The following is a 19060-nucleotide window of genomic DNA, read 5'->3' on the forward strand; positions in this document are numbered from 1 at the left end:
GATGGCCAAGGAGAAGTGTTCCCAAACCACTCTACTCCCAGCATATTTGGAGGACATTCAATCTCAATTCCCAGTTGTGTTGGTTTTGCGTGGCAAGGTTTTGGTAGCGGGGGGGCTACAGGGGTGGCTTCTGTGAGAAGCTGCTAGAAGCTTCCCCTGTGTCTGACAGAGCCAATGCCAGCCGGCTCCAAGACGGACCCGCCGCTGGCCAAGGCCAAGCCAATCAGCGCCTCTGTGATAACATATTTAAGAAAGACAAAAACAGTTAGAGAGAGCTTTTGCAGCCAGAGAGAGGAGTGAGAAGATGTAAGAACATCTGCAGACACCAAGGTCAGTGAAGAAGGAGGGGGAGGAGGTGCTCCAGGCGCCGGAGCAAGATTCCCCTGCAGCCCGTGGTGAGGACCATGGTGAAGCAGGCTGTCCCCCTGCAGCCCATGGAGGGAGGATGAGGGGGTGTAGCGATTCCACCTGCAGCCCGTGGAGGACCCCACGCCGGAGCAGGTGGAGACACCTGAAGGAGGCTGTGGCCCCGTGGGAAGCCCGCGCTGGAGCAAGCTCCTGGCAGGACCTGTGGATCCGTGGAGAGAGGAGCCCGCGCCAGAGCAGGTTTGCTGGCAGGACTTGTGACCCCGTGGGGGACCCACGCTGGAGCAGTTTGCTCCCGAAGGTCTGCACCCCGTGGAGGAGACTCACGTTGGAGAAGGCCGTGAAGGACTGTCTCCCGTGAGAGGGACCCCACGCTGGAGCGGGGGAACAATGAGTCCTCCCCCTGAGGATGAAGAAGCGGCAGAAACACCGCGTGATGAACTGACCGTAACCCCCACTCCCCGTCCCCCTGTGCCGCTGGGGGGGGCGGAGGTTGAAGCCGGGAGTGAAGTTGAGCCCGGGAAGATGGGAGGGGTGGGGGGAGGTGTTTTTAAGATTTGGTTTTATTTCTCATTCCTCTACTCTGTTTTGCTTAGTAATAAATAAGATGAATTCCCTCTCTAAGTTCGGTCTGTTTTGCTCGTGATGATAATTAGAGAATGATCTCTCCCTGTCCTTATCTCGACCCATAAGTTTTTTTTCATTGTACTTTTTCTCCCCTGTCTAATGAAAGAGGGGAGTGATAGAGCGGCTCTGGTGGGCATCTGGCCCTCAGCCAGGGTCAACCCACCACACCAGTGCAAATGAAGGAGCAACCTCTTCTGGTCATGGAAGTTGTAAGCCTGCCCTCCTGAGAGTTTTACAGCAAGGCCCTGGAGGAAGATACAATAGAGCTGCCCAGATCTGCAGCTGACATAAACTAGCCTTGTTCTGTTGACTTCCAGGAAATGTTGTTCATTTACTCGAGGTTTAATTCTGAATGGTGGGTTTCTCTGGTCTTTGCTAGCAGAAACAGATTGCCAGGTCCCAAGCCCGTTTTAGCAGAAAAGCAAGGAGTCTCATCCTACATTTCAAGACTGTTCATGTTCCCGGTCTTGGTTTGTATCTGAAAAGCAGAAGTGATGTTGTTTTCCCAAGCATTGCTCTGCTGAAGATAAAGGAACTTGGGCAAATCTCCGTAAAGGTCAATCCAACGGGACACAGTTTGAAAAGAGACTAGAGCAGAGAGAAGACCAAAAAATGTTGTTAAGGAGCAATGTGAGTGAGGACTCTGCCAGAATATTGTCTGGAAATTTGTTTCACTGGAGCCACCCCATTTTCCTTGTCCTTTTGTGAGATGGGGGGATGACAAACATTTCCTTTGGGAGACATCCACATTGGATAGGCAGGAGACTTAAGGTGTGGAGCAACTGGCAAGGAACAGAAGGCGTTGGCTTTGGATTTTGGCAGCAGCATGAACAACTTTCCTGAGCTGTCCTTGAAATGTTTGTGGCAATTTTCCAGAATTCTCTCAAATGTTCAGACTGTGCAGTTTTAACAGCTCATACTATGCCCTTAGTTTTATCCATCCTGTAATTGAATGAGAATCTTGCCTTTCCTTTCCTGGGGCTACAGGCAGATTACTAGCCACTGACTGGGCACTGGCTTGAGGTTAAGGCCTCTTACATAGATGACTGCATGACAGGGTATGTGAAATGGCTGTGTATGGCAGGTAACAGTGTGAAAAGCTGACAAAAGTTGCAGATAATGCCACAAGGGACAGCTGGATTTCCCAAGTGGTTATGGAGCAGTGATGTAAGGAAAGGTCAAACTTCACAGATAACTGAAGAGAAGCACTGGAGTCCTGGGGCAAGGCCAGCATTTCCTCAGTAACTGTATCAGTAACAGAACATAATGCCAAGATTACCTAGAAAACAGTATCAGAAATACCAAACTGGACACACATGTTAAAAAAACCCACCACGATACCAATGGGGAGAAAATAGAAGCCGGTTCCTTTGGGAGGAGACTGGGACAGACAAAGGAAGCACAAGGAATGCTAAAAGGAGGGTCAAGAAACAGGAAAAGGGAGTACCAAGGTACACAGATGTTGTGACCAGTGCTGCATGCAGGAAGCAGCCAAGCAGCAGAATCTTAAACCAAACCTGTTGTTTTGGCCATAGCATGCATATTAAACCTACTGCCCTGGTCAGGAGGATGAAGGAGAAGGCACGTTGCTTTCCCTAACAGACTTGAGAACACCCAGGTGAATGGATTGAACTTCCTAATATTACCATGTAGATGCATCTTCTAGGTGTGATGGCAGCTACCTATCACTTCCTAACATTGTTTAAAAACAGGTTCAGCTTTTTCTAGCCTTGCTGAGAAAATATTGACAAGGTGACACATAATATTGCATTGATTTGCATACCAACCTGGCAAGGAAACCAGTTCACTCTACATGTCCACCACTTAGGGTCAACATAAACCAAGGTCCATTTCATGTGCTGAGGATAGGCATGGTCTGGCTGCCTCTTTACCCAATAGTGAAATCAACAAGAAGCAGGCCTAGGTCCAGGCATCCCCCTGTATGCACAATAAAGAAAGCAACATTCCGTTGTGGCTGTGATTCAGATGACTTCTTTGTGCCTGAGTGAGGAGCTTTGGTTCTGATTTCTTGCCATTGCTGTGGGTGGGCGGAAGCTAACTGCAGGATTTAGGTGCAAACAAGCTCTACAGGCCAAGGAACAGAGACGCCAGGTGAAAGTGGCAGGGCTGCATGCTGGATGGGAATGCAGAGAAGAGGGACTGGCTGGGTAGGGCTGTCCAGAGACCTGAGCTAGGACATGCTAGTGAAAATTCTGACTTTTTGCCCCAGGGGTTCTCCCCCTCCCATGAAATGGTGGCACTGGTGCTGGGGTAAGCTAGTGAGGAAGGCAGGCACGAGATAGTGCTCAGAAATTAAATCTGCCCTGATTGCCCTTTTCGAGACCTTAGGCAGGTTTGTGGGGAAAGGAACTCACCAAGATGTCTTGATCCTCCTCGATGAAAATGTTTTGTGAAGTGGCCCTCCATACACTGTTCTGGGATGTTTCTCCAGGGCTGCTCCCACATTCTGGAGGTGTCTCATCAGCCAGCTGAAAGGACAGCATTCCTTTCCCTTAGGCAAGGCAGCATTAGCTTGCCCTGGCCCTTTGAGGATCTACCATTAGGATTCAGAGAAGTGCCAGAAACCTCCACTTCTGGAGTTGGATCAGGATGTTTATCACTGATGCGTAACAAAGGCATTTTAGAGGCCCAGGGGAAGCCTTGCAGAAGCACTAGGAGGCAGAGTAGATAGTGCTGGAGCCTTTGTGCTACCTACCATGTTGACCCTTTCACCCCATCAAAAGAATCAATATTGATACATACACTAATGCAGCATTTGCCTTTGTGCAAACGAAAAGACTTTGGCCAATAAATTTCAGCTAAATTCTGTAGTCTTTCTTTATGGGCTCCACATAGGCGGTCAGATCATGCAAAGATACATTTTCTGGGCTTCATCAAACCAGCCCAAAAAGCAAATTAATGTGACTGCCAATTCAAGCTGAAGGGACAGTTTCCACCCACACCACTTATGTCTCCAAGCTTCTCAGGCCTGGTGTAGAGGGCGATGCCATCTCTCCTAGCGCATGGGTGCACAAATAGTGTGCATGGCCCTTGCTGCTGGAGTCTGATGCTCAGTGCATTGGCTCCGTGGCACTTTGCAGCTGGAGCATCCATACTCACTGCTTTCAGTTCAGCTGGTCTAAAACCAGACGTGGCTAAAGACCAAATGTATGATGAGTCTAGGACTGATGCATCTACTGCAGGCAGTGCTGCACAGACACATTAGAAGATAGATGTATCTAACCGAGGCTTACCCAGGGCAAAGAGTGTCTGAGTTAAGCTGGCTTGGGCTGGTTCATTTAGTGCAAGGCAGGTCTCCCTCATAAAGGAGAATGCTCTGGCAGACCTTCCCAAACAGGACTGCCCTGGCAGTATTGCCTGTGAAGCTTGGTCTGCTGTTTCAGTCCACAGGTTTTTTTCTTTTGGAACAGTGACTTAGTGAACAGCTTTCCTCTTTATTTCCTGTGTTTTCCAGCCTGGATCTGCAGCCTCTGGTGTGAAGGTCAGGAAAGAAGGTAAGGGCTTGTTCTACAGGATTCTGCAAGTTTCCAGCAAATTTGTCTATTCAAATGGTGCACAGCTAAATGCAGCTGTTGTATATGGTGTCTGGGGCAGCTGTACAGCAAGATCAGTGCCCATTGCTCACTCAGTAGTCATACTGTCCAGGGCTATGGTAACAGACACCCAGAGATGGCATGGTCTTCTGTCCATTCATCCCTTCTCAGTTCTGAGGCAGGTAACATCATCCCCATCTCACTGGAGAGAAAACGTCTGCAAGTTAGGCACCTGACTATGCATGGTTAAAACTCTGCCTCTGACTTCACCAGGTCTGAAGTCTTTTCCTTTCGACTAAGTCCATCCAGAAGCTCTGGCATGGATTGGAGCTAATGGCAGCTACTTGGGGCCAGGAAAGTCAGCAGTGCCAGTCACACCTTTCCAGCAGGACTCTTGGTGACTATGCAAGGGGGAAGACTCTCTGGCACAGATAACTTAATTGAATTATAAACTCCAAAATGGAAACTGTATCTACTCCTCCTAACACTGTGCTGTAGCAGAGCTGTCAACTGGATGGCTAATCCAAAGGGGAAGCAAAATGGCAAGGAGCTTAAGCAGAGAAAGATTTTAAAAAAATACATTGCACTGACCTCTTCTAGGAACAAGGTAGGTGACTACGTAGATTCTCATGCTGGGGTACATTTGGCATAGTACCGCTGGGGAGAGTGACATCCTTAGCTGACACTAGGACTGTGGGAGAGATGTTACTTTTGTACAGTGCAAATAACAGGACATAAGGCAGTGTTCAGGCCCACAGGGTATCCTGGGGGTTATGTAAAGTGGATGATAACAAGGAGTGAAAACACACCAGAGCAGACACTCCAGCAATGTAAATCCACATAGTGCTGTTATTGCTGTAGGCACAGTGAAAAGGCACAGTGGGGCCCAGGGAGACACAGTGTGAAGAGATGGTACCAGCCACACAAATGGCTGAGTCCTTAGGGCACCTTGGACTGGAAGTCTCCCACTTCACAGCCATGTCCTGCTTCTACCCAGCTCCCTGATCCCCTTTGCTGTGGGCCATCTCTCTCCAGCAGCCTCACCAGCTACACCCTGTTTGGTGGGGACCTGAGGCAGGAGGACAGTCCCTGATATGTAGCAGGAAGAGAAGGAGCAGCAGGACAGTGCTCACGCAGAGCACTGGTCTGGCCTCTGCCCTGGGACCCTTGCATGCTTGCCACATGTCTGGACACTTGGGGCTCTGCACTTCAGGGGCCAGACTGTGACACAGAAAACCACAGGCTGGTTTTCTGTGATAGGATTCCATTTACCATCAGAGGTCACCATCCCACCATGCATCCCCAGGCTAGCAGTGATGGCAGCTCCATGTATGATGATGTGGCTTTAGTCCACCCCTTTCCTCACTGCCTGCATTGGCAAACGAGTTACCACTCTGGCAGCAGGCCTGACTTTGCTCCTCCCAGAGGGAGCAAAGCTCTGACAAGGGGTTCTTCTGTTTCTCCTGTCACCTCCATATGCAATATTCAGGCTACCTCTGGCTCTTCTGTGAAAGCCTGAAGCTGTACCTGTGGTGGTTGCTCCCCAGAGCTGGAAGGAGCCTGGCGCAGCAGCCTCAGGCTGCAGCATGGAGGGGACTAGTGGTGATGCTCCAGCCCCTGTCTGCTTCTTCCAGACTGCTGGAACTGGCTCACCAATAAATAAATCACCTTTGATTGCTCCCTGTCAGGGGAGACCAGATCCGGCAGCCCAAGAGAAGTGAGTCTGCTGCGCCCAGGCCCAGCCAGGAGTGAGGCTGAGCAGGTATTACCAGAAAGTGCATGCATGCATGCACACCCTTACAGTACACAGGTACTCGTATGTACATGGCTGGCCACACACATGAATGCAGACAGATACCCTAAGCACTTGCTCAAATACAAACAGAACAAGCGCCCTCCCCTTATTGGCCTGAGATCACCATGAAAAAAAAGCAGCACCAGAGCCTTGAGGCAAATATTTCAGACTTGCCATCCATTTACCTGAGACTGGGACAGGAAGAAACAGAGCTAACAGGAAATGTGATCCCCCCTCAAACTGTGACACATAGCCACAGCATGTTCTGCCCGTGCACCAGGTGGTTGAACATGATTTCTGATGGCTTCAAAAGGTTTAATGTACCACCATTACACTGAAGGGTAAATTTGTATCATTTGTCTGTATCCCTTTAAGAAGCAATTGCTATTTGAAGTAGAATTATAGCATGTAGCAGAATATTATGCTACCTGTCTGCACAGTTTGAGTGAGTCTGAACCTACAGGAGAAACCTTTTCTGGTCACTGATGTCATTAACAGAAGTGTTTCTCTTGTCACACTCTCTCCTTTTTGCCTTCTAGCACAGATAAAAGAATTGTGCGTTCCTTTTTGAGCTCTTTGTCATTGAAACACATTGTCAAAGATGTAAGAAAGAAGACAGAAGTTTCAAGGGCAAATTGTGGACTATATAGTTTGACTTTCATGTCTTTGAGCTTTTCTGCTTCATGGGTTCATTTATCCATTCCTTGCTAAGGGATCTGAAAGTGTTTCCTTAAAAACAGTTTGGTGAGGGGTGCCTCCACAGCAGGCTTTGGAGCTTCTCAGCCCTGTCTCTTTGCCTGATTTGCTGTCTACACTTAAGAAGCTTGCTATTAGCGAAAGCATCAGGGTGAGCTGTAAACAGGCAGGACATGCCCTTCTTAAGCACACAAAGGCAGGGACTGTACAGGAGACATTCAGAGAGATGCCCTGGTTCAACCTACAGCCTGGCTTCTAGACAGGTCTTCCCACTTGGGAGAGCAAGCTGGTGCACAAAGAAAGGCTTGGACGGACACATGTCCTCCTCATGAATGCCATTTCTCTGGATGGACTCCAATGCAACGACCTCTGCAACACATCTTTCTCACTTCTATTCTGAGCTGCTCTTTCTTCCTCTAGTTTTAAAAGAAGGTATCTTGGATGGCATAAAAAGAAGCATGGCCAGGTCCAGGGAGGTGATTCTGCCTCTCTACTCCACTCTCATGAGACCCCACTGGGAGTACTGCATCCAGCTCTGTGGTCTCCAGTACAGGTACAGGGAGCTGTTGGAGCGAGTCCAGAGGAGGCCACAAAGATGATCCGAGGGCTGGAGCACCTCTTCTATGAAGACAGGCTGAGAGAGTTGGGATTGTTCAGCCTGGAGAAGAGAAGGCTCCAGGGAGACCTTATAGCAGCCTTCCAGCACCTAAAGGGGCCTACAGGAAAGATGGAAAGGGCCTATTTATCAGGGAGTGTAGTGACAGGACAAGGGGTAATGGGTTTAAACTAAAGGAGGGTAGATTTAGGTCAGACACAAGGAAGAAATTCTTTACTGTGAGGGTGGTGAAGCACTGGAACAGGTTGCTCAGAGAGGTTGTGGATGCCCCGTCCCTGGAAACATTCAAGGTCAGGTTGGACGGGGCTCTGAGCAACCTGATCTAGTTGAAGATATCCCTGCTCATTGCAGAGGGGTTTGGCACAGATGACCTTTAAAGGTCCCTTCCAACCCAAACCATTCTATGATATGATTCTATGATTCTAAGGTAGTTTGTGTCACTCACATAATACTCAATGACCTTTGATGGGTTAAACATCATCAGACAACTGGACGGGGTGGCAGCAGAAGAATGGCATGGCCGACCACACAGAGAGGGCTGAAAAATAAAGGTGTGCCTTGTCTGCAGCTTTATCCTGCGACAGGGCAGGCAGAATGTCAGGGAACTAGAGCTGTCCTGCACAGCTCATGGAACCAAAAACCTGCAGCACACAGGCACTCAAATGTAGCTGCACAGCGTTGCCACATCTAGACTAAGAAACTCTGAGAGAGGGGCTGACTAATCTGCTAAGTTTGATTTTTCAGATATGTGAAATGTGAAGGTTCTTTCTCCTTCGTGAAATCTTAGTTCTTCTTCAGCAGACACAGATTTCTGGATCCTTAAGCCCAGCAATTCCAGAGCAATTGTCTGTATCATGGGATATGAAGGCAAGTTCACAGGTTAAGTTCATGGTTACGATATTCTTGTATTCTTCATAGAAACAGCTTGCCAGGCAAGCAGCAATGAGTTGGAAGCTTCCAAATAGTTTTGAAATGTTTTCCCCGGACAGAAGGCTTTCATAGGTCAGCTGTGTCTTGATCACACCATGGGCAATGAAGAATGCTATTTAGAGACAAAATGTCTCATAACTTTCTGGGTAAACATTCCCCAGGCTTCTGAAACTTAGAATAATCAGAGCAAAGAAAACCATGTGCTCAGTTCCACCACACACAGGTACAAATCTAATACATTTGGTAGCTTGGCATAAAGCTCTGATTTCTCTTGTTAGTGGATACTACTTTTCATCACCAGGAAAGAGAACTATGGCTTAATTTCTTTTTAAATTAAGCTTCTGCTTCCTGTGTGGATTGCTTTGAAAACACCATCCAGAGGCACCAGTAGGAAGGGAAATGTGATGCAGATTGTCCAGGAAAGCTGCATGAATCAGCAGTTGATGCAAAACCCTTTTCTGGGCACTGTTTAATGCTATATTAATTACAGATGTCAGCCCCCAACCTCATTGTTTCAGTGACCAGAAAGTAGTACTGATCATGAAAGGTGCCAGACAAACTCAGCTTTTACATCAGCAGAAAAGAAAAATAACCATAGTTTCGGTAGGTGACTTTATCTGGGAGAAGAGCAGTCCCTGAAAAAGGAGCAGAAAAAGCAGCAAAGGTAAAGGCAGAATGACCTGCAGTGCAGAAATACTCTGGCTGATTAGGGAGTATGAAAGAGCAAAACCAGAAAGGCACAAAACAGAAAAAATCAATACATTTCAGTAGGTGAATCTTCGTTTCCTGACCAGCCCTGTGCTAAATAAAGAGCTGCAGACAGTCGCAGAGGAGTTTAAACATAGAGCAGGGCATTTTTACAGCAAAGCCTGGTGTTAGAGAAGGAAAGGAAGAGCTGACACAGTGGATATGGGTTCCTGTGTCCCCATTTGCACAGCGCCTAATGAAAGTCACACAGCGCCAGGCAATCTCCAAGCCTTGCACCCACTTTCTTTGTCCTTAGCACCACCAAGCAGTTTATGCCCAGAGTACCAGGAGCAAGAGCACTGCACACTGTATTATGTGATAAAAGCGGCTCTGCACACCCACAGAGGAGCACAGCAGGGTATAAACCCCAAATAATACCCTGCCCTGTCTAGTCCGAGGCCCATACAGGAGTCATCAGCCCATCAGAGGTCCACATTCCCAAGACCAGAGGAGCACAGGGGTACAAAGGCAGTTGGGAACACAAATTAGGGACTCAGGAAGGGAAATTCTGTCCAGGGCCCTCCCAGGAAAGGCTTGGCCCCACAGTCCAGGCATGCAACCTGTCAAAAGGAGTCAACATCTGAGCACCCTTGGGACCAAGGGAGGTCCCTGCCATCAACATGGGACATGCTATGGGGTGCAGGGGAAGAGCATTTTGGGATTGCACAAGACTTACTACAGGATGCCCAGGGGAGTAACCATATGTGGGGAAACACAGGTATTGACATGGTTTGGGGAGAACAAACATGGGAAAACAGAGGGATAAGGGGATAAAAAGGGCCAGCAGCATATTAAACGTCTTTTGGTCAGGGTGGTTGTCTGGCCGTGCCTTGTACTGGCTCAGTACAGTGTGACCTGCCGCCTTACTCTACTTCTTGCAGTTTTCCTGAGTGAGCAACTTTGGTGTGCGTGTGTGTGTCAGAGCAGCCCATGTGTCAGTGGTGCAGCACCTGGAACAGTGTGCGTGTGCAAGCAAGCATGCGAGTGCTGCTGGCGATCCAGCTGGATGGGCAGTGGGGAGGTGATGTGGCCAGGGAGTCAGAGGATGTGGGTCTCTGTGGGCGAGACCACTGGAGAGGCTGGCTATTGAGGTGATCAGCACAGTCCTGGGCAACTTTGTGTCTGTGTGTCTGTACTGGTGTGTGCAAAAAAGGTCTGATCCAGCAGCTGGACTGGGGCCACGGCTTCAGGGACTTGTAGGTGCTTGTAGGTGCCAGGAACTGGGGAGACTGGGACCCAGGGGCAGCTGCTAGGCTAACAGTATCTGTGCCTAGCTCCTGCAGGTACCCACGTTGTGTGTGTGTGTACACACATACACACACAGGCATGCGCGTGCTCTCTCTCTCTCTCTCTCTTACTTCCCAGTAAGAGACTTTATGCTGATCGACCAGAGAGGAGAACAAGTTGAGGCTGCTGGTGCTGTTTCTGTTTATATGGTCACTGAGTGTGTGGTCACTGAGTCAGTATTGCTCTGTGTGGATGGCCATGTAGGTATGTGCTGTAGGTGTGTGTTTTTATACGTGCCTTTGGGGAGTACATTCTGTTTCGCTGCTGGTGTGACCTGGGGGGCAAGGAAATGCAGCAGCTTCGTCTCTATCAGGCTGCTAGTTCTGGCATCTCCAAAACGTTCCAGAGGCTGGGAAAACTTGGGACTTCCTTTGAAATGTGGTGTAGAGTCAGACACAGCCGCTAAAAGCCAGTGCAGATGCATCAGGTGGTGTAAGGTTGCCTGCAGCTGACCAATTTTCTGTCCAAACGGGAGCGCCTTAATTGTCTTTATCGACGGGGCTATCGTGGGTCCAAGCGCGGGTTCTCTTTGGGGACGTGCCGCCCACCGCGCCTGGGTCTCGAAACGGGCGAAGAAGGAGGAGAGGAAAAAGCTGGGCGCAGGGGGTTCGCCCGGCTAGCGGGCTGCGCGGGGCGGGGCGGGGGCCCGGCCCCGGGGAGGCGGTGCGCCGCGCCCCGCTGCCCCGGCCCCGCCTTCCCGGGCAGAGGCCGTACCTGCCCCGCCGCCACCGCTAGCTCGTCGCTTCGCTCCCGGCAACAGGTAACGGGGGAGCCTTTCCCTGCAGCGGCGGCTGGGTTGGGCGTGGGTCCTCTCCTGCCCCAGGAGTACCGGAGCTGCGGGACCCCCGGCCCCGGGTGGAGGCAGCCCAAGGAGGCTCCGACGGCGCGGCGGCTTCGGGGCCCTCGGCAAGGCGGGCTGCCCCCCCGCCGGCCCGCTCCCGGCGGCAGCGCGGGTGGTGTCGGGCGGAGCCCAGCCAGGGCCGAGGCCGGCGCCTTTTGCAGGGGCCGCGGCTGCCCCTCGGGCTTCCCAGGGCGGGTCTCCCTGCGCCCGCGAACCTGCCCGGCCCCGCCCCACGGGAGCCCCCGCCGAGGAGTGGGCTGAGAGAGTCGGGGCCGCGGCGCTGCGCTCCCTGCGCCTTGTCCGGCGCTGCCGCCGCGGGCGGGGCGGGCTGGGTCCCGCTGCTGGCGGTGCCAGCGGAGGTGCAGAGCAGCGCGTGTCAGCCGAGACGGTCAAAACTGGCGCTTTTGGCTGAAAGAGGTGTTGCAGTAAGTAGTGCTGCTGGTTTCGCTTCGCATCGAGTATTTCTCAAAAGCCACGTGGAAAATTGCTTTGCTACTGGAATTTATGGCCAGCTCCAGGGATGTCTGCCCCAAAACTGGCTGTCATCAAAGAAATGACTGTTGCCGCGCTGGCTCAGGTGGTGGTGGCTAGGCTGATACAAAGGAAGAGATTGTTCCATACTGATACAGGGGTCTAGCAGAAAGGTGGTGGCTCTGAGGTTTGTTCTACTGTCCTGCTGTTATCCAGAGATACCTGCATTGCTCGGTGGCAGCCACTTCTGCTAAGTCTGTGTGAATGAAATATTCATGACCTTGAGTTTTGTGTGCCTCTCTTTTCATTTAGGTGACTTGTTTAGCGTTTTCTGGCCTGTTCTCACACCAAATGCTGTGAGCTAATTTTCATGGGAGGAAGCTATATGCACACACCTGCCCCAACAACAAAACAAGCAAACAGAAAAACCCCAACACCTCTCTGTTGTGGAATTCACAATGATTTTGGCTTTTTAACCACAATGGGAAAATATTGTGAGAGAAATTTTACCTGAGCTTGAGGGAGCAGAAGCCGGAGTGACTTTAACATGCACGCATGAGGTGCAGCACTCTGTGGAGAGCTTTTTCATCACCAAGGGCAGTGGTCTTGTGTGGCAGCTGGAGCACAGAGATCAGAACTCCATGAAGGACAGCTGATAAGATCAGGGTGGCGTCGAAGTGCATGGTAGGTGCCACAGATTTGCATTGCTGGCTGAAATGATTGGATTTGATACATTTGTATGTGCTCATGATGGCTATCTAACCACTGAAAACACAGCTGCTAGCTTTTGCCTGGGTATCCTGTTCTGGATGTGCATGCTGATCTCCACCTCTTGAGCATCGTGTGCTTTTAGTAACTCTCTGCAACAGCTTGTCTCTGGCTCCCTTGTTGAAGGTGGGTTTACCACAGTAGTGGGGAGCTAGCTGAAATTTCTCCTTCCTGGCAGATTTGGCTGACTTAACCTGCCAGTGAGGTGTGGGAGATAAGGCTGAATGGTCTAGAGGAGCTATAAGGCAAGAAATGTTAGGAAGCCCATTAGTCATGGAGGTCTTGTCCTGGAGGACCAGTCCTACTGGCCCAGAAGAATCTCAGAATTGGAGATGGAAATGATAGTCATGTTAGATAGGAAGCCTTCAGCGAACTGTTTCTTCTGCATAATCTCTTTCTGTGGTGCTGTTCCCACTGCCATATGAGATTCTCTGTAGCAAGGCAGAGGGAGAAATGTTCAGAGGGCTTTCATACAACCTGATAAAAATCTAAGCTGGAAAAGAAAAAAAAAAAATCTGGAAGTTTGCAAGGCATCATTTCATTCTCCCTGCATAAATTCCAGCTGACATTAGCTAGAGAGGCACCTAACTTGCTCCAACCCTCCATTTGTAAATCAGCCTGTGCAACTCTGGCAAGACTGATGAGTAAGCTCTGGGACCAAATTGGGTGGGAAGGCCAAAGCAAGGGTGAACTGGTGTAATTGCAAGGATGCAGCACAATTGAAAGGAAGAGGCTGGCCCTCTGTCCAGCCCCATGATACTAAAGAGATAATAGAGACAGTGATGTGGAGACAGGGCTTTCTTACACAAGAGTAAAGAGGTAGGTGGGCCCTGTATGGACAGAGGGCTTGAAAAAAGCCAGTGAGGCCTTCCAGGAAATGGCAGGTGAAGTTCTTTTTGACCAAAGCTTCTTGGTCATATTCTGTACCAGCTGCAACTGCTATGGGAAACAGTGGCTCAGCAGCAGAAATGGCAGTGTTTTGGAGCAGCTGGGCTTGCAGCCAAGTGTGGAGCTTGGTGTGGTGGAGATTCCTTTCTTCTTTAATTTGGTAGCAGGCATTTGGCACACATTTCCAAGTGTAGCACTAATTTGTCCTGGGTTTTGCTCCTCTAAATTTTAGTAAATTACCCTCTAAATTCTTGCTAAGCAAGCTGCTAGCAAATAGAGCAGCATGTTTAATGCTGTTTAGTTATCTGGGCTCTAATGCTTGTGAAGAGCTTGGCATTTTTAAAGCCGAAGAGAAGCTCTTAGGCTTTTGTGAAATGGCTCTGTATGCAGCATGAAATTCACAAATCAATATTTTTCAAGTCCATATATTTTCCCTTTCTTTATTCTTCCTTTCTTGGCATTTGCCAAAAGGCTATGCAAAAGTTGTTTCCCAGAGTGTAGTCTTCATGGTTGGTGAAATCCAACACACGCTAATAGATCATCTTTATGAACAGGTATAGAGGAACCTGTTGCGTTGCCTGCCCTGAACTTGTATAAGCTGAGGTGGGTTTTCTTCTGTGCGAACAATCCGAAGAAGACACTGGAAGTACTCCAAAGTGCCAAACTTCACAGGCATGTTTGTTGGTTCAAGCTTTGCACCAGGGCATGGAGATCAGTACCAATATGTGGAGTTCTGCACAGAATCTTTTTTTTTCCTTGTTGTGCAAATTGCAAGTGGCATGAAACTGTTGCTAACGGCGTGAGCTGCTTGATTTCGTACAGGGGCTGAGGAAGAGGATCCAACTATACACTCAGAGGCAGTTGTTTTCATCACCATGAAAAGAAGTTACTCTTGGAAAGCTAACGCAGGAAATTAGAGGGGAGCATTCCTTCTGTGCTGGCAGTTCTTGTCCAGAGAGGTATAGCTGAAGGGATGAAAGTCTTCACACACTTCCACACAAGTCTATTTTTAGAAGTGAAAGCTGTTCAGGAGGGGAAGTATTGATTTTTCTCCTTTCCATCTTGAACATTCTGTTCATCATTTTCTTCAGTTTTTGTGTAATGAACCGTACACAAAGCTATTCTTACTTCTCTACTTCTGCTCTAAATATATGAGCAAGGCAAGAATGTAAGGCCTTTGCTAAAATGATTTTTATTTGGTGCCTGAAGTCTTTGCATGCAGAACCTCATATTTTAAAACTCATATTCAGATTGGAAGCCTCTTATGTCTGCAGGAAACCAGAGCACAATAAGGGTATAATGGTACAGGCCAGACGTGCAAGTGACTTCAGAAAGACAGCTAACAGCTGGCACTGACCTGCAGATTGGCTGGGAGAGAGCAGCAGTGAACGGCTAACTTGTGCTCGTGGTGACTAATGACTTCTGGCCACCAGACTTCTAGCATGTCTGGTCAAGCTAAAAGAGACAAAGAGACCGTCTTCAAGAGTGTGTGGCAGCAATGGATATAATTGTGAGAGGTGTGAGAATTGGGCAAAGAGACACCATATGAAATTCAGTAAGGGCAAATGTAGGGTCCTGCACCTACAGAAGAACAACCCCAGGTACCAGTACAGTTTAGGGGTTGACCTGCTGGGAAGCAGTGCTGCAGAGAAGGACCTAGGAGTCCTGGTAGACAACAAGCTCTCCATGAGCCAGCAGTGTGCCCTTGTGGCCAAGAAGGCCAGTGGTGTCCTGGGGGGCATTAAGAAGACAGTGGCCAACAGGTCAAGGGAGGTTCTCCACCCCCTCTACTCTGCCCTGGTGAGGCCACATCTGGAGTTCTGTGTCCAGCTCTGGGCTCCCCAGTTCAAGAAAGACAGGAACTACTGGAGAGAGTCCAGGAGAGGGCTACAAGGATGATTAGGGGGACTGGAGCCTCTCTTGTATGAGGAAAGGCTGAGAGAGCTGGGTCTGTAAGAGAAGACTGAGAGGGGATCTGATCAATGCTTATAAATATCTAAAGGGTGGTGTCCTGGTTCTGGCAAGGATAGAGTTAATGTCACAAGGAGCCAGGACAGGTGACCCAAGCTGGCTGGGGGGTATTCCATACCATGGGACGTCATGCTCACTGTAAAAGGGGGCTAGTCGGGCAGGGGTGGCGTTGCTCCATGATGGGCTGAGTGTGTGGGATCAGTAAATTGTTTTCTGTTATCACCCGTTGTGAATATCTGTTATCAGCACTGTTGTTGATTGTTTCCCTCTCCCTTGCTGTCCCAGTAGACTGTCCTTATCCCAACCCTCGAGGCTTTGCCGTGTTTCTGAGCAGTGCGTAGTGCTCAGCTGCCGGCTGGGGCTAAACCACGTCAGGTGGATGTCTAGAGGAAGGGGCCAGACTCTTCTCAATGGTGCCCAGTGACTGGACGAGGGGCAATGGGCACAAACTGGAACACAGAAAGTTCCATCTGAACATGAGAAAAATCTACTTTACTCTGAGGGTGACCAAGCACTGGAACTGGCTGCCCTGTAGAGGTTGTGGATTCTGCTTCTCTGGAGATACTCACTACCTGCCTGGATGCAATCCTGTGCAACCTGCTCTAGGTGATCCTGCTCTAGTAGGGGAGTTGGGCTAGAAAATCTCTAGAGGTCCCTTCCAACCCCTACCAATCTGTGAATCTGGCGGTGCCAGTCACCCTCCTCCTCTGATGTTTGTGTTTGTTCTCAGGCAAATTGCAGGATGTACTCCTGGCTCCCTGGATCTGGCCAGGTGTTACTTGGCTTTTGCTTAAGGATGCCAGCATGATGGATTCCTCTGGGCCTTTTGGAAAATGGCTGTTCTTAGGTGATTGCTGTGGAGGGTGTAGCTCATTTGGAGCTTCAGGTTCATCCTTCAGCCGGACAGCGGCCACTGGTCTCTTCTGTTGTTCTGCTGCAACAAGGCCCTGCTCCAGGGCTGGGTGTGGAGCCACCTTGCCAGCAGTGCTGAATCTGTTCCCCCACCAGTAAACTGTGTATCTGCAGGATGCATGGGGTCTCATGCCATTCCTCACCTCCATGGGCACCTCAACCCCATGCTGGTCCAGGGAACTGCATTGCAGGTTCCCCTGTGAAGAGCACCTGAAGGGTGTGGCTGGGGGGTCTAAGAAGCTCTGTCACAAATGACGTGCACCTGTGAAGATATGTTCTTTCAGAGACAGATGTGTCCATGTAAAACCTGACCAGTGCTGTGAGAAAGAGGAAGATCAGAGGACTTCAGTAGTTGGAATGTGCAAGTACAGGCAGCACAGGTGGTGTCTCTGGAGGTCTCCCTGCTGTTCCTGGGAAGTCTCTTGTGTTTGCAGCAGTTGCATCAGGCAGGGTTCAGAAGCACCATGGCCTGAGCAGAATCTCTCCTGTCTTCCCTGGGTTGCCAAGTGCTCAAAATTCTCCTGCTGACTGTTGTAGACTTACAGCAGGTGGAAAGTTTTTTTGTTTATTTGTGTTTTCTTTCTTTCTGGCAGCAGCTGTTTGTATGTGAAAGCCTGGCTTTCCAATAACATTAGAAAGGAACAGTGGCGGTTGGGTTTTGTTTGGTTTTGGTTTTTTTCTTGGGGGCATGCTAGTCGTGGTAATTCTTTTCCTGATGTTATAAAGTGCTGAACATCAAAGGTTTTTCCCTTCTGGATGAGAAGGAAATAATATTATGACTTGGCAGCACTTTGTGGGAACTGCAGCTTGGGCACATGGTGTTTCTGACCGGGATTGTACCTCCTGAAACACTTCATGGCTTTGTTAACACATGATGTGCTACTTTTCTCCTTTAAGACTGGAGGATATAGTGCATTGTGGGAGTCCAGTCAAAGACTGACTTCTTAAGTAGCTGCAGGAGGCATCAGAAATGACACTCCCTCAGGCTGCTGCAGTCTGTCCTGTGGTGTGGGTCCGTTTTTCCTGGGGTCAGAAGCTGCCCTGGTTCTAAGGATGAGCTGACGAGTGGGTGTGGTGGTGGCTGTCACTTTGCTTGAGCTGTGATGAGGCATTCAAGTACAAAGTACTTTGATTCTGTAGAAACAAAGGCCTAAAACCCAAAATGCATTGATGGCTTAAGTCAGATTGGTGCTTTTGCCTAAGGTAGTTGGTGACAACAGCTGACAAACCGGAACTTGCTCCCTGCTCAGTGAAAGGATGGCAATCCAAAGTGGTGAGTGCTTGCTTCAATGGCTGGAGAAGCCTTGTGCACAGTGGCACTGTAATCAGATAGTACTGGACTTGTCTGGTTTTGCTTGGCAGACAAGGTCATGTGTTTCTGGCACAGCACAGGTTCTCCTTCTGGCTGCCAATGGCGGTAGATGAACCAGAAAATGTACAGAAGACTATGTAAGATTGTGTTGGTGCAAAATCAAATGTAACCAAGATTATTGCTACTAAGGACGACTATTGTATAGTCTTACCCCTGTGTTAGTTAATGTTTATCCAAACAATGTACTAATTAAGATGTAATTGTCAAGAAGTAGAAGTGTAACTGATAAATTGTTAGTTTGACCAACAAGCCTTGAAGAACCATTTGGACTTGCCAAAAGTACCGGAAAACTAGAGGAAAATTAATTCTGGCAGGGGGAATTGCGACCACTGACCCATGGACTGACTACCCCAATTATACCACCTACTCAAAAGATAAAGGCAGAGAAAGGAACTGAGCATGCATTCTAGTTTACACGCTAGACCAAGAAATCTAAACCAATCATTTAATAGAATAGCAATGCATATGTATTAGGAAGATGAATATGTTAATGTTGTATGTATAAATAACCACTGATTTGGAGCTTTGGTGTGTTGTCTTGGGACAGACACCCATATCTGCACAAATATGCAATAAAATACATCTGCTCTGTGTGTATATTGGTGTATTGCACATCAGGTAAATGAAACCCCAGTTTTGGGACAACAGTCTGCTGCCTCCTGACCAGCCTGGAGGGATGTAACCCATACTTCTGCACAGCGCTAGATCATGAACTTGCTGACCCACTGGCTGGTGCTGTAGGGCTCCTTCCCCTTTTAACCAAGTCAAAGCTGCTCTTTTTTTTGGGTCTCAGCTCAGCTTCCCTAACATGGAGGGGCTGGGCTAAAGAGCTCAGGACTGCCATGTGGTCAGAGGGACATCAGCGCACCTGTGAAGTCCTTGTTAAGAGAGCAGGCCATCCTGTGATACCAAAGCAATTATAACCAAGGCCCCAGAGGTGATCAGACAAGCAGCTGACTTAAGATTGTGGAGGATAAACTCTGCTGAACAGACCTCAAACCTATTAGTGACATCTTGCAATGTTCAGCAGTGTCATGGGGGTGAGGAGCAGTGTTATGTCTCCTTGTAAGGAGAAGCAGTGCTGCTGTAATGGGTGAGGGGACTGACATCACGACACAAAAGGATGTTTGTGGCCACAGGAAGGATCCTGCTCCGGACCTTCCTTCATGCGCAGCAGGATGAGACCCAAATGGGCCAATGACTCTCATATGGCAGAAGC

At 49.2% G+C, this 19060-nt stretch overlaps 1 protein-coding gene across 1 annotated transcript in view; it reads left to right on the forward strand.

The window, feature by feature from the left end:
- Nucleotides 1-11322: 11322 nt before the first annotated feature.
- Nucleotides 11323-19060, forward strand: part of FRMPD1 (FERM and PDZ domain containing 1) — a 41708-nt gene continuing 33970 nt past the window's right edge. The window contains exon 1 of the mRNA XM_075739514.1: nt 11323-11378. The gene's annotated coding sequence lies outside the window, so the exon portion shown is untranslated. The remainder of the gene's footprint in view (nt 11379-19060) is intronic.

This window comes from Balearica regulorum, chromosome Z (genome assembly GCF_011004875.1).
Source record: "Balearica regulorum gibbericeps isolate bBalReg1 chromosome Z, bBalReg1.pri, whole genome shotgun sequence".
NCBI classification, from domain to species: Eukaryota; Metazoa; Chordata; class Aves; order Gruiformes; family Gruidae; genus Balearica; species Balearica regulorum.